The following is a 13,827-nucleotide window of genomic DNA, read 5'->3' on the forward strand; positions in this document are numbered from 1 at the left end:
CTTCTCCTTTGTTGCACAATCCAAGGGCAAAACCACCCCTGGCGCTGGTTTTGGATTCAGAGCCTAACCCCTTCCTAGCAGGGTAATACAAGTGAGGGTATTGGATTTCCAAGCAGCAGCAGCCACCAATGAAATGTAATTCAAGAAAGGGACTAGGAGGCAAAGTGTGAATTAAATACAACCAGAAGGGAGAAAAGAAACAGCAGATCCATAGACACTAACAGCCAAGGGTCTGGAATCAGTGCAGCTATCAGCAGCAGGACTAGTGGCAACCTAGACAGACCATTTTTGACAGATCCTTGTGGCCTCGGGGGTGGGGGTGGGGTGGGGGGAGAGACAAAGAAGTGGGTGGTGCAGAAGGGACAATGGAGCTGAATGACACTCAGTGGGCAGTGATGGTTGTGTAATCTTCAGTTTGATGGCTTAGTTCTACACCTGTGGGTCCATGCTTGGATGCTGTGAATTGCTTTTCAGCTCAAGGCAAGTCTTGCTTTTTCATTATCTCTGCATGGCGTCGCCAAGACAACCTTTGCTGCAATACACTTGCTGGTTGACGCCTGGTATTGGGTGCAGTAACCTGCAATATGCTGACAGAAGGCAGGAGCTATGTGGGCAGAAGAGAGAGCTGGATCTAGCCTAAATGGCTGCAGGATCAGTACATCTTGCTTCCAATAATCAAACTCACCCAGTGGGAAGGGAGTTCTTCCTTGGTACTTTTAAAGGAATCTGTAGTGGATTCTAGGGCACAGTTTCCAGGTCTGGCCAAGATTTTCAGAAGTGACCAGTGTCTCAATTTGAGGGCCCAACTGGAGACACATTAAAGGGGATCTGATCTTCAGAAAGTGCTGAGCTGCCACCCGCTGAAAATCAGGCCCCTTTAAAGTGTCAAGTCAGTCACCCAAAATCCCTGGTCACTTTTGAAAATCTTGGCTTAGGTATTTTGTGCTTGTTACGGAAAAATTCATCAGCATGAAGCCTCTGCACCACTTACACCTCCAAACCAGGCTTACACAGGCTTGAGGAGCATAGGTCTTGTGTGATCTCCCTGCTGAGCATGAAGATCATATAAAACAATGAGCATGGCCAGCATAGAACACAGCTCCCGGGCACATAAAACTGTGTGAAGGAGGGACTCTTCTCATAATCATTATTGTCTAGCCTGTGTCATCAGTCGATCTCAAAGCACACTTACAAAGAAGGCCAGCATCATTATCCCAATTTCATAGACAGGGAAACTGAGGCACTGAGTGGGGATGTGCCTTGTGCAAGGTCACCCAGCAGGCCCATGGCAGAGCCGGGACTACAGCCCAGCTCTACTGAGTACTAAGCTGGCACTCAATCCAACAGGCCACACTAGAGAATCAGACCCTAAGTATCCAGAAACCTTGTGCTTTGGAAACTCTCTACGTGGCTCATCTCACTGTCTTTCTTAGTGCTAGGGAACATTTTGTGAGTGTTCCTGCCAAAGGTCATAGCCACCTTTGGATGAGGATTTCCTTGTGCATTTGACTGGAGAGATATGAGATTGGGTTTTTTGCCTCCTTTTCCTCCCGTTGCATTTTTTTTATGCTGAGCTACATTTATTCCTGTCCTTGTTGGAGCATGTTGGCTAATGAAGCCGCTGCATTCCTGCCCAGACTAGGCACTTCAGCTCATAGAAACTGCACATGCATATACATTCTATGGCTGGATTTCACCTGCTCATGAACATACTTTCCAGGGTCATCACGGGGTCTGTGCTGGCTTCCACCCATGCAGAAAATCAGCAGAGGACCTCGTTGATAGAAAGTCCACAAAGGAGAGGTAACTGCACCAGCGAGCAGCTGCAACATCCTCTGGATGCCTACAAGTGGCCAGGGCTGACCCAGAAAAGGGTGATATTGGCTAGGAAGCAGGCAGTGGCGATAGCATGCAGTGACTCAATGGCTGGGGAAAGACTGGTAAAAAATGGGGCCCGCAGAATGTCTGTGAAGAGCAACATTATTATTACCATCCTGGGTAAAGAATCCCCAGCCAAAAAGCCCATCAGTAATGGGAACAGAGGGGTCAGATTCCATGGGTTGTTTGCATCCCCCATCCAGCATCCTCAACACCCACATCCTACTTCCCTCCAGCCTCCAACCCACCGCTCCAGATTTCCAGTTCTACCCCTTCCAAGCAATCCTTCCAGGCAGCTCCCCTGGCATTGGGCCCCCCACTTCATTTACCTGCTAGACCCTAATCCTTAAATCTACCCGCTTGCTATGCTGCAAAACCCCTCACCCAGAGCAACTGACGGTGGTCCTTCCTCTAGCCAGAGGGAGAGGACTGCCTTTTCCCCTGTTAACCAGGGTGGGAACACCCCTACGTTCGCAGGAGCAGACAGCAGGTGGCTTCACAGCTATTTTGACATCAGAAACAGGGGGTAAACAGGCCCAGTTCCTTTGCAATGTCTATTATCCAACACACCGAGGCTGGAAATGTACCTTCTGCTTTATAGAAAGGAGACAAGCTCCCTGCCAAACAGGTCTGCAGTCGAAGGCAAGTACTGCAGACATGTAGACTATTGATGATGGACTGAAAGACTGAACTGTTGTCCTATGTCTTTTATTTGGGGTATGTTTTGTCTTATCTGGTCTCTGTTACCAAGTGCCTCACAATCTTTAATGCATTTAAATTCACAACCCCCCTGTCAGGTAGGTTAATACTATTATCCCCCAGGCACTGAGAGATTATGTGACTTCAAGGCCACCCCATAAGTCTGTGGTTCCTCCTAGACCCAGCAATTGTTTTAAGTCACAGCCTAACTCTTGCTTCAGCACCTGCCCTCTCAAAGGCAAGGCTGGAAGTCTCATTCACTAATGGGACTAACGCTTCCCCCACTTGATTTTACCATCCGACAAAGGCATGGCCCCAAACTACAAATCCTAACCCAAAGCTCCCGCAAAGCTTCCAGAGTGAGTGACCCTGACCAAGCAGAGATGACACAGCCCTTTCCTCCACCAGTCACAGTTCTGCCACTGAGGGAACAGACAACCTGGTCCTGATCGGAGAAACCTTCTTGCCAAAGCAATTAAAAAATCCTCAGGTCATGAAAGGCTGCACTGTGCTGCCAATGGGTGTCACTAGGCTGCATCCCACCTGGAAGCACTGCACTGGCTGGAGTGCTGCACCGCCCAAACAGCAGCCCCATCAAATGTCACATTCTCTGTGCTGCAATCAGTCAGGCTTGGACTCTAGCCATCTTCTCTGACGGTTCAACTGTCACAGGCCGTCAGTATAGCACAGCAACCTGTGAGAAAGAAGCAGGGGCAGATGGGTCGACAGTTGATGACAGAAGATGACTCATCTGTCCTTCCAGGCCACTGATGGAGTTGGTCTGCCACTTGCTCACTGTTCATCCTGTGAGCCATCTGAAACTGCGTGTAAGAAACCATTTGTTTTCTTGTAACCAGGAAGGTCATTTGACACTACTCCACTCTGTCTCAGCTTTTCATATAGGGCCTATCACGATAACATATAAGGGCTGTGAAAGGCCATGGACATGTGCAATCTTATGGGCAGGGACTTGACTTCTGTTACTACCTGTCTGGAAAGTGCCGACCACACTACTGGGGTTGTAAAAATGAAATGTGATTAACTTCATCATGACGCACCCTACCCACGCAAAACACAACAGTCTCCTGCACTCCTTACCACCCTCCCTTCCCTGGCAATGCTGCTGATAATGCGCTCCACCATTCCAGAAGGCTTTCCCTTCCTTCTCCAACATACTGAAAAGCAATGAGTTCCCCACCTTCACCAAACACACACTACAGCACAAAAATTTAACTGCAATCTACCATATTCTTGCATCAACAGATCAGTACATCCTGATCTGACTGTCACAAATTCCATGAATTCAGGAAGTTATTCTGCCCTCACTTTACTTAGGTTGATGTTAAAGTTTTGGTATCGAAAGTGAGTTTGATGAGCCCTTAATCCTCCCTTTAGCTTAGTTGAAAAAGACTGTTCCTGTAAAAATGCTTAAAATATTGCAGGAGCGGGGGAAGTAGTCTGATTGAGGCAGCTGCGCCCTTTATTCGGCTGTGAGCTCTGGGTGACAGGATAGTGTCCACACAGCCAGGGGATGGTGATGTTATCTTTGTAACCAAGATTAAAGCAGGTACAGGCCTAGGTTGTGTCAATATCTGGCAGCAGAGATAAAGCCTGCCATCTGTGTGAAACACCCTGTGGGCCCTGTCTGTTGGTAAAGACCTGGGACCAGAAGGAAGGGTGGATCTGAGGATGGGTCTAATCAATGATAAGATGCTAGCATGGGCTACTTTCTAAATCTTCCCCTCCTGTCTCCCTCTTACTCCTCCACTCTTCCTCTCCTACTCTGCCTCCCAGTGCTTTCCCCTCTCCAGCTATGGGGACATAGAATTCTCCTCTTGAGGAGAGGAGGCAGGTGGGGACTTCCAGTCAGAATGTCTCTTCATTTCCTGCCAAGTACTGCTGCTGCTCTTCCACTTGCTGCAGGAAAGCTGGGAGACCCACAAAATCCCCACCCAGGCCAGGCTCCTCCTGCAGATCCCACTTCACAGCCTTCTGCCTGGAGAGTCCTCACTTCGCCAGAGAGGGAAGAGATGGCAGGAGGGTGAGCCCTCGGGGAAAGGCTCCCCCAAGCCAAGGAAAGAGAGATAAATATAAGAGGGGCCCTTCATTGGCTTTTAGCAGGGGAAGAGGGACCAGGCACCCATGTACTTTAATCCCTGCACATCAACTCCTCATAGGGGAAGCACCTTCCTGATCTCCCTTCCTGGTGGTTGGCTCATGCTCTATAGCAGGGGTGGGCAAACTTTTTGGCCCGAGGGCCACATCTGAGTGTGGAAATTGTATGGCGGGCCATAAATGCTCACAGTTCCCAGCCAATGGGAGCTGCGGGGGCGGCGCTTGGGGTGGAGCAGCGTGCAGAGCCCCCTGGCTGCCCCTACGTGTAGGAGCCAGAGGAGGAACATGCCCCTACTTCCGGGAGCCACGCAGAGTCATGGCACATGTGGAGCAGGGCAAGTCCTGGACCCCGCTCCCTGTTGGAAGCTCAAGGGCCAGATTAAAGCATCTGAAGGGCTGGATGCAGCCCCCAGGCCGTAGTTTTTCCACCCCTGCTCTATAGCACAAGGGTTCATATCTCTTATCCATTTTTATGCTATTTAAAGTAACTGCAGATGTTGTCAACATTGTAGTCTGAGGGATACTGGAATGAAAGGGGCAAGGCCACAGAGTCTTAAGAATCTAGCCGGACCCTGATTCCCCACCATTCCGATAAAGAAACATTTTGTCTCACTTTTCAGTCTCCCAGCCTCTCGCAAACCACGCCCAGCTGTAACCAACCCAGCTGCTGGGGGAAGGAAAGAATATTAACATAATCATATACATTTCTACATAACAAAATCATATGAATCATATAAATCAAGTGTTTTGATTGCTACCAAGTTCTTGGCTTCCATGAAATCCTGTAGCAGTGAGTTCCACTGGCTAATTATCTATTATATGAAAAACTATTCCTTTCTATCAGGTTTAAATATGTTATCCTTCCATTTCATTAGAGAGCCCTTTCTTCTTGTGTTATGAGGAAGAGGAATTAGAAGCACCCGATTCAAACTTCTCTGAACCATTCATCAGTTTCTACACTTTTGCCGTGTTCCTTTATGCACCAACAGACTGAGACGTAAGCCTTCTGTTCAACATGGAGTGATATTCAGGGCTCCTAGTCATGTAGGGCTTGATTATTTCTGACCAACAAATATTTATGGCTTAGGACACAGGGTCCACAGGGGCTCAGAGTACCAAGGTTTTTAAAAATAGGAGCCTAATGTTTCTAAATCCGTGTTCAGGCTCCTAAATAAGTGGCCTGATTTTAAGAAGTGCTGAGTACCTAGCAGCTACCACTGAAGTCAATAGTTGCTCAGCATTGTTGACAATCAGAGCATTTATTTAGGTGTCTAACATAAGACTCCTATTTTTGAAAATATCAACACAAGTCCTCAGTTTATGACCACAACTGGATAACCCCAAGAAAGCGGGAATTAGGAGGCAGTTAAATCACTAGTCTAGGACTGAGGAGATCTGGTATCTATTCCTGACTCTGCCAATGACCCGCTCGGTGATCTTGGGCATGTCACCTAACGGCTCCATGCCTCTCCCCATCTGTAAAATGGAGATAATGATATTTCCCCCTCTTTGTGAAGCACTTTGAGATCTACTGATGTAAAGTGCTATATGATAGCTAGGTAAAATTATTGTTTAAGCATGTTGCTTTAAAATAATACCTAGAGCACTTTTTATCTATTGATACCATTATCCACATTTTTCAGATGGGGAAACAGAGGAAGGGATTTACCCAAGGTAACCCAGTATGTGTCACTTTCATTTCTCTAGTGAGGAACCTATGCTGCCCCAGGTGCTTTGTGGTCTAGAACCCCTGAGTTGTGGGGTGACTCATGTCAGCCCTTAACTGGGCACATGGGTTTATACTCTGAGAAAAAATAACCCATCTCTTCTTGCTCTCATAATGTGTCTTACTGTGGTATTCAGAGATCCCAGCCCAATGAATATGTGGTGATATGATGAACAGGAAGGAGCAGTCTGCTGTAGGAAGTGGGTGTGCTCCATTACTCAGCATGGTATGTGAATTATTTCCAGTTCAGGGAAAAGACAATGTGACCTTAAAACCAGAGCAGATGAGTCACAAGCTGCTGCTGCTGGGTGCTCCATCACTGCAAACTCATCCTCTGAGTCTGCTGGGCAGAATGACACACTCATTCTTGCTGATAACAGCCATTATCAGGGCTAGCCTCCCACCTGGCAGGGCCCGAAGCTCCTAGGACAAGGGGAAATTGGGGGATGCCCCTGGTAGTCTCAGCAACCCAGAGCCCAATTCCCCACTCTTTAGTCTTTGGGGAACCCTCAAAGGTAGCTTTTGGCTCAGCTTCCCGTCTCCTTGGAGCCCGGCTGTAACCACCTATGGGGAGGGAAACTGGCCATGCATGGGGACCTCAAGCGTTCATTTGTCATGCTTGGTTTTCAGCTTGCTCCCTCCTCCCTTTGTCACTAGAGTGAGAAAGCAACAATGGGGAACAGAAAGATCTTTGTAAACGGTTTCTAGGGCCCTGAAAGACAGGGGGAGGGGCAGGAGGTATTCAGGACAGGCTTCCAGCTGGGATGTAGGGCAGCCTAGCCTCTGAGCAGGCACATGGGGGATGGGCAATGGGGTGCTGTCCCGTGGCAATGAGGCATAGCACCGACGCTACCGGGAGCCCAGGCCGTGGCAGAATGCAGGGTCCCACATGGAGCTCTCTCTTGGCTGGCACACCCCGTGATAAGAGATTCTGCTGCTGCTGCTGCAGGGGAAGGGGAAGGGAAAGGGAAATGAAATGAGGCTGCTGCACGGGGAACTAAGGGGCGTGGACCCCTTTAACAGATGTTACAGCATGGGGGGGGTGAGGCCTGCAGTCCCCTTCAGAGCTCCTGCTGCATGGGGGTTGTAAGGGATGCGGCCCCTTTAAGAGATGATACTGCTGCATGGAGGGAGGTAAGGAATGCTGCCCCTTTAATTGCAGCCACCGCTGCCTCTGTCACTCGCAGCCCGTGTGCCGAGCGCCTTGGGCGCCTCTCCATTGGCCAGCTATCCGCGTGAAGTCGAACTACCTTTTCCCACCGCAGCTTGTGCCTCCGCTAGTGAAAAAAAATCCGTCCGCCCCGCCTCCCCTAGCGAGCCAGGCGCGGGCGGCGGAGGGATCCGTAGGGCGGCGGCATTCACCTTGAGGAGCGGCGGCTGGGGCTGCAGAGAAGCTGAGGCTCTTGGGGAGAACGGACGCGGCGAGGAGCAGCAGGTACCCGGGTGGGGGGAGGGAGATCGGTTGGCCAGCCAGCCAGCCAGCCAGCCAGGTGCCGCCACTCCCTGGGGCGGAGCGGGTCCTTCCCAGGGAGCCTCCTCCATCCCCCCGCGCTGAGGGGCCCAGGATGCCAGCCGATCCTGGCCGGCGTGGCCACTCTACTGAGGCCGAACGAAGGGCGCGCGCTGCTGCGAGTCGGGGATGCTCGGGCGGGGGCGCCGAAGCTCGTCCCTTCCCAGCGGAGCGCGCAGCCACCGCTGCCTCGCGCAGAGCGAGTCTGGCCGTTGGTGGCGCGCGGGGGCACGTGCGTGGTCCGAGCTCAAGCTGTCCCGTCGGGAGCACGTGGGGAGCCGTCCTCGCACGTGGGAGGCTGCCGAAGCTCCACTGCGCCAGGCTGTTACAGATGCGGCGGGGGTGCAACCCATTGCCCTAGCCTGTTGTTGGGAGGGGGGCTCCAAGAGCCAGATGAGACCATCTGATGCACCACACTAACATAGCAAAGAGCCGCGTCCTGAGGCGGGACAAGCCCAGCTTCTGTTGTCAGATTCTTGCTTGTACTAATTCTGTACAATTTGACCTATAGAAAATGCGATGTTACTCTTAAAGGCTCCGGTGAAACTCAATCCTTTTAACCTTCATTGCTTCAGTGATGCAGGGGAATCCACACCAGGGGTGACTTTCAGTAGAAGAGGAAAGGGCAGACTTAACATATGATGCAAAATAGAAAGTGAGGCAATTAAGTACCTTTCAAAAGGTTTTAAATCAAAGTTTAAACCTCTGTCCCTTCATCCTGTGTTCGAGATGTCTTCCTCCTACAGTGAGCTGTTAAACTAGGTTAGCTATCCTTAGGTTAACTTTTGAATGGCTCTTGTAGCATTGGTTAGCCTTGTGAGACAGGGATTATGTTGCATTGCATACCAAGTCTAGTCAAATGTGATCTGATTGCCAATAGGAAGGGTTCTTCCATCTGCTGCAGTCCTGTAATGATCTGCATTTCAGAGCTGATGCCATTTTGTGTAGTTGCAAGGGAGGATCTTTATAAAACATTGCTATTAAGTTAACTGTGAGGTCAGTGTAAGGGGGTGATGCTAGATCAGTAGTTCTCAAACTTTTGTACTGGTGACCCTTTTCACATAGCAAGCCTCTGAGTGTGATTTTCCCCCCTTTATAGATTAAAAACATGTTTTAATATATTTAACACCATTATAAATTCTGGAGGCAAAGTGGAGTTTCTGGTGGAGGCTGACAGCTCGTGACCCTTCCCCCCCCCCGCATGTAATAACCTCATGACCTCCTGAGGGGTCCTGACCCCCAGTTTGAGAATCCCTGTGCTAGATTCTATCCCAGCTTTCCCTTTTATAGGGAGGTCTGAATCACAAATGCCCCCAATGGTATCCTGAGACTGTATGTGTGAAACAAAACTGGCCCTCCCCCAAGCAGATCGCTTATGCATACTATTGTCAAAATGGCAAGGATCAAACTTTCCTACCCCTGGTGGGTCTGTTGGCCAAACATAACTGACAAGAAACTACTTTGTGGGCAAACCTGATGGGTCAGGTTGCTGCAGCACCATGCAGGGGGACACGTGTCTGCTGGGATTGTTCAATGGAGTGCGGGTACCACTGCTGTCGCAACCCCTTGTGATTGGCTCTGATGCTGCAGCCTCAGAGGTGGTCATCTAATGTGCCACAGCACAGGACTGCAATATAACCGCTGATGTATAGTGCAGGAAAAGAAATGTGGAAGAGAGTTGTTCCTAAATTGTTGCCCTGGATTGAACCTCCGCTTTTCATCTTAATATCTGTTTTTTAGGTGGGTGATGTGTAAAAGTAAACTGAACATGCAAGTATCCCTCAAAAGAGGGAATTAAATACACCCCAGCTAATGGTATTCTTTAAACAGAATTCCAGTGTTGGTAAATTTGAAACTATTACCCTATTGATGGATGCTGAACTTTGTAGTGTACTATGTCTCTAAGGTAGAATTAGCTAGAACACCGTACTATGTACTGCCTTATTCTATACTTCCTACTTTTATTCAGATTAATACCAAACACCTCTGGAAAACAATCCTTGGTTTTGGTTCAGATACATGGGTTTTAATATACTACTGTTAGAGCCATGTCTTAAGAGGTGTGGTTATTACTAGCTATTTCTCTGATCTTCTCCCCTCAAATGCAAGAGTAATTGAGTAATCAAACTGGGTTGATATGGCACTGAAGTAACTGAGCTACTAAAAGGGGGAAGTGATTAAGCAAATTACATTTATTTCTGGTTGCAGCTACATGCCATAGAATTTGCAGAAAGAAGCTTGGATTCAGAGTTGCAAGGTATTTCAGTTTAGTGTTTCCTGGGGTTCAGTGGGCCAATCAGACTGGGAGTATTTGCCACTTCCCCCTCCTCCCACGCCAAGAAAGCTGGCAGTATCCTAAAGGATGCTAACTTAGATCAGTATATGGCTCAATAAATTTGTTAGTGACTTAGTCATCTCTTCATCGCACAGGCAAGCGAAGGCCCCTTTTGAATGTCTCCTGTATTTTTTCCTGTATTATGTCTGTGCAAACATGTCCAATTTTGATGATCATCTGTACTTCACTAAAGACTGGTTTTCTTAAAAAAAAAAAAAAAAAAAATCTTTGAACTGCTCTTTTTAGAGTCAGATTTGCATGAATGGTGCTTTTGTTACTACGCAGTGGAAACTTAATTGCTGTCATCTCAGGTTAATAAAAGTAGAGTAGATTTTTTTTTTAAATGGTCATGGCTCTGGCATTTCAGCTATTTTGGGATGGAGCACAGCATAACAGAAAATGCTGCTTATGTTTGTACAGAGTTTTGAATCTGTTAAGTAATACAACCCACTAATGTTTGCACAATCCCTCAAGTATTTTGTGACTCCTTATTCACTGAAATTGCTCCTATAAACTGCAGCCTTATTTTTATTTGTATCACTGAAATCTAGCAGAACAATTATAACTTCATCCAGCTTCAAGAATCTTAGACTTGTATCTGGTTATCTACAGCTATACATCAAGGGAAATTGAAGTATAGTTAGCCTTTTGAAATCAAGAGCTTTTATAAACAGAGCTGGCCACTCCCCACCTTTCTTCCTGTTCCTCTAACTCCTCCCCCCCCAAATAGTGTCTGGGCCATGCTAGGGTTATCAAGATAATCCTTCACTAGAGAATTGGAAAGTTTTAGAAAGGTTCTAACATGGTTTGAGAACAGATTTGGGGGTGAGGCATAATGCATTTTGTGGCTAACAGTTATAACTCGTTTCAGAGTAGCAGCCATGTTAGTCTGTATTTGCAAAAAGAAAGGGAGGACTTGTGGCACCTCAGACTCACAAATTTGAGTATAAGCTTTCGTGAGCTACGGCTCATCCGATGAAGTGAGCTGTAGCTCACGAAAGCTTATTCTCAAATAAATTTGTTAGTCTCTAAGGTGCCACAAGTCCTCCTTTTCTTTTTAGTTATAACTAGTTCTCACTCCCACTCTTCTGTTGTGGCTAGATAACTGAAACAAACTCAAGTTCTTCCAGCAGAAAAGTAAACATACTGTGAAATCATAAGATACTTGGGGCTGAATGTTTTATGTCTAAAAAAGATCCTTCTGAATTTTCTAGAGATGAAATTACAAATTCTAGTGAAAAGCTGGTGGTAAATAAGGCAGTCAGTTTGATATTGCATTGACTGTACATTGAGGCGATCTAACATCTAAGAATGCAGTTAGTCTACATCTATGTGCCTCCACTCCTGGGTAAAACACTTAGAATTTTTATCACCTATTTAGTATATAAATAAGACCATCTGCTACCAGCAAGGTAGGAAAGAGGCCAATCTTGATTACATAAAATCCAAAGCTGAATCCATTTTGCTGAAGCTGTAAATGGCCAGGACAAATCACGTGGGTGTGTCCTCTTTCCTGTCCTCTGGCTTTAGACAGCAGCCTGTTCCTATTCCTAGGAGAGGCTATATAGCCCCACCTCCTCTGGCAGCAGAGCTTAGCTGCAGTGTTGTGTGATGGATAGCACGTAGGGAAAAAAATAGGACCGACAGCAGTAGCAGCTAACCGCCGCTACTGAATGATGTGTGCAGAAATGCTTTATCTAGGAGGTATTTCAGTTGTGTGCTGTTCTGACTCATCTATAAATCAAGGTAGGGCTCAAATCTTCACTCTACCAATGAATCTGCTTCCTTTCCTCCGAAAGAGATCACTAGCCTTGTTTGCTGATAGCACAGGGGAGAGAACTCTTGGATTTTTCTGGAATTTTGCTTAACTGTAGTTGCTTTGGTAACACATGCAATACAGATAAGTGTGGCTAGCATGTTATGCCTGCACCCTGATCTCTAATTCTTTTTGGAGGGGTTATATGATCTCGTTATCAGCATCAATCTGACTCCTTAATCAAACATGTGGTGAGCTTGATTTCTTCAGGGAGGTGCAGACTGAACTAGATCATGTTAATCTGACTGCTAATTCATTCTCATCTAGGAAAAGTATTGATGTCACAAACACAGCACCAGTGTGGCCCTCCCACCTATCCTTTCTAATCCAGTTAATTTGTGCTCTGAAAATCCAAGAAACATTAGCATCCCAAAAGCTGCTGTCTGAATGTCTGTCTCTGAAGATACAGGTTTAGAATCTGCAATTTGATGGTATCTGAGAGAGGTGTTCTAAATCAATTGGGTGAAGCAGAAATTGCCATGTGGTCCTGAATAATCTGCAGTATCTGTCATGCTGTCTGGAGTGGTTCATGACTGAGTGCCAACCTCAGGGTAGAATGTCAAAAAGTAGGACAGACACCCCAAACTGGTGCTGTGTTCTAGAATTAGATTTCACCAGTCCAATAACAAATGTGAATGCCTGGATCATTATAACAGTCTTACCATAGTCACAGACTAGAGTGCCCAAGCAGATTTTCTGTCTTGCCACCCAGGCAAGCTGGATAAATGGTCACTTACGGTTAAGATGACAAAATATTCAGGTTACTCCCAGTCACTTACCCTCAGATCAATTTGTACCTTAGATGTCACACCAAAGACAATCCTATAATTAACTAAGGATTTATTAGCAAGGAAAAAGATGAGGCTGTCTACGCTACAGCACTTAGTGGCGCAACTGCATCACTGTAGCGCTTGTGGTAGAGAAGCTCTAAGCCAATGGCCTGTCAGCTTAAAGCTCCCACCTCTTGCAGAGGCAGGACATGCCTGTGATCACTGTTTCTCTGACTTTTGAGTTGCATTGGAAAAGATGGTAGTTAATGGGATTTTGACTTCAAATGAAACTCTTTTAAAAAGCCGTGATCTTATCACAGAATGAGTGTGAAATACAGAAATTTAAATTAGAGTAGTTTGTAGATGACTGTTAGGGGTTTCTCCTCCCCCCCCCCCTTTTTTTTTTTTGAAAAGCTTGTGACTCAGTAATAGCCTGATAGCCAGTGGACTGTCAGTTTCCATCTCAATTGCTCATCCCTTGTACAGAACCAAATGAGATGAGATGCTTCAAATAGTGCATGTTTTGACTTATTGATGTCAGTGGGCATGGGGAGAACTTTTGCTGCTACAGTTCCTTCTCATTCATTTATGAGAATATACATTATACTACTCCCTAATGCATTCAGCAATTTAGACTATACACGGTGCTACATAATATAAAGGTTTTGCTTGAACTCTTCAGAGGCTTTGCACCTGAAATCTAGGCTATGATGACTGGCTGTGGGAACTGTTCCCCTTCTGCAAAATCCATCTTTCTTCTTAGTAAGATCTGAGAATTGCTCCCCTCTCCAGAAGTTATTTCTTATTTTAAAGTCAGGCCAACCAGAAGGAAATAACTAAACAAATCCATCAGAGGACCAAAAGCAGCCTAATCGGTTGCAGGATCTGGAAGCCTGACACTGTGTTCATGTGTGAAATTGCCTTTTCAGGGAACTGCTTTGTTTTTAATATCTAAAAAACTCTTACGTAAGAATGGGG

The 13,827-nt window shown here is 46.8% G+C and overlaps 1 protein-coding gene across 2 annotated transcripts in view; it reads left to right on the forward strand.

The window, feature by feature from the left end:
• The first annotated feature begins 7,737 nt into the window (after positions 1-7,737).
• Positions 7,738-13,827, forward strand: part of PKM (pyruvate kinase M1/2) — a 39,137-nt gene continuing 33,047 nt past the window's right edge. The window contains exon 1 of one of the 2 annotated variants that reach the window (XM_073363162.1): positions 7,738-7,853. The gene's annotated coding sequence lies outside the window, so the exon portion shown is untranslated. The remainder of the gene's footprint in view (positions 7,854-13,827) is intronic. The other variant, XM_073363161.1, reaches the window with a different exon arrangement.

This window comes from Lepidochelys kempii, chromosome 10 (assembly GCF_965140265.1).
Source record: "Lepidochelys kempii isolate rLepKem1 chromosome 10, rLepKem1.hap2, whole genome shotgun sequence".
NCBI lineage: Eukaryota > Metazoa > Chordata > Testudines > Cheloniidae > Lepidochelys > Lepidochelys kempii.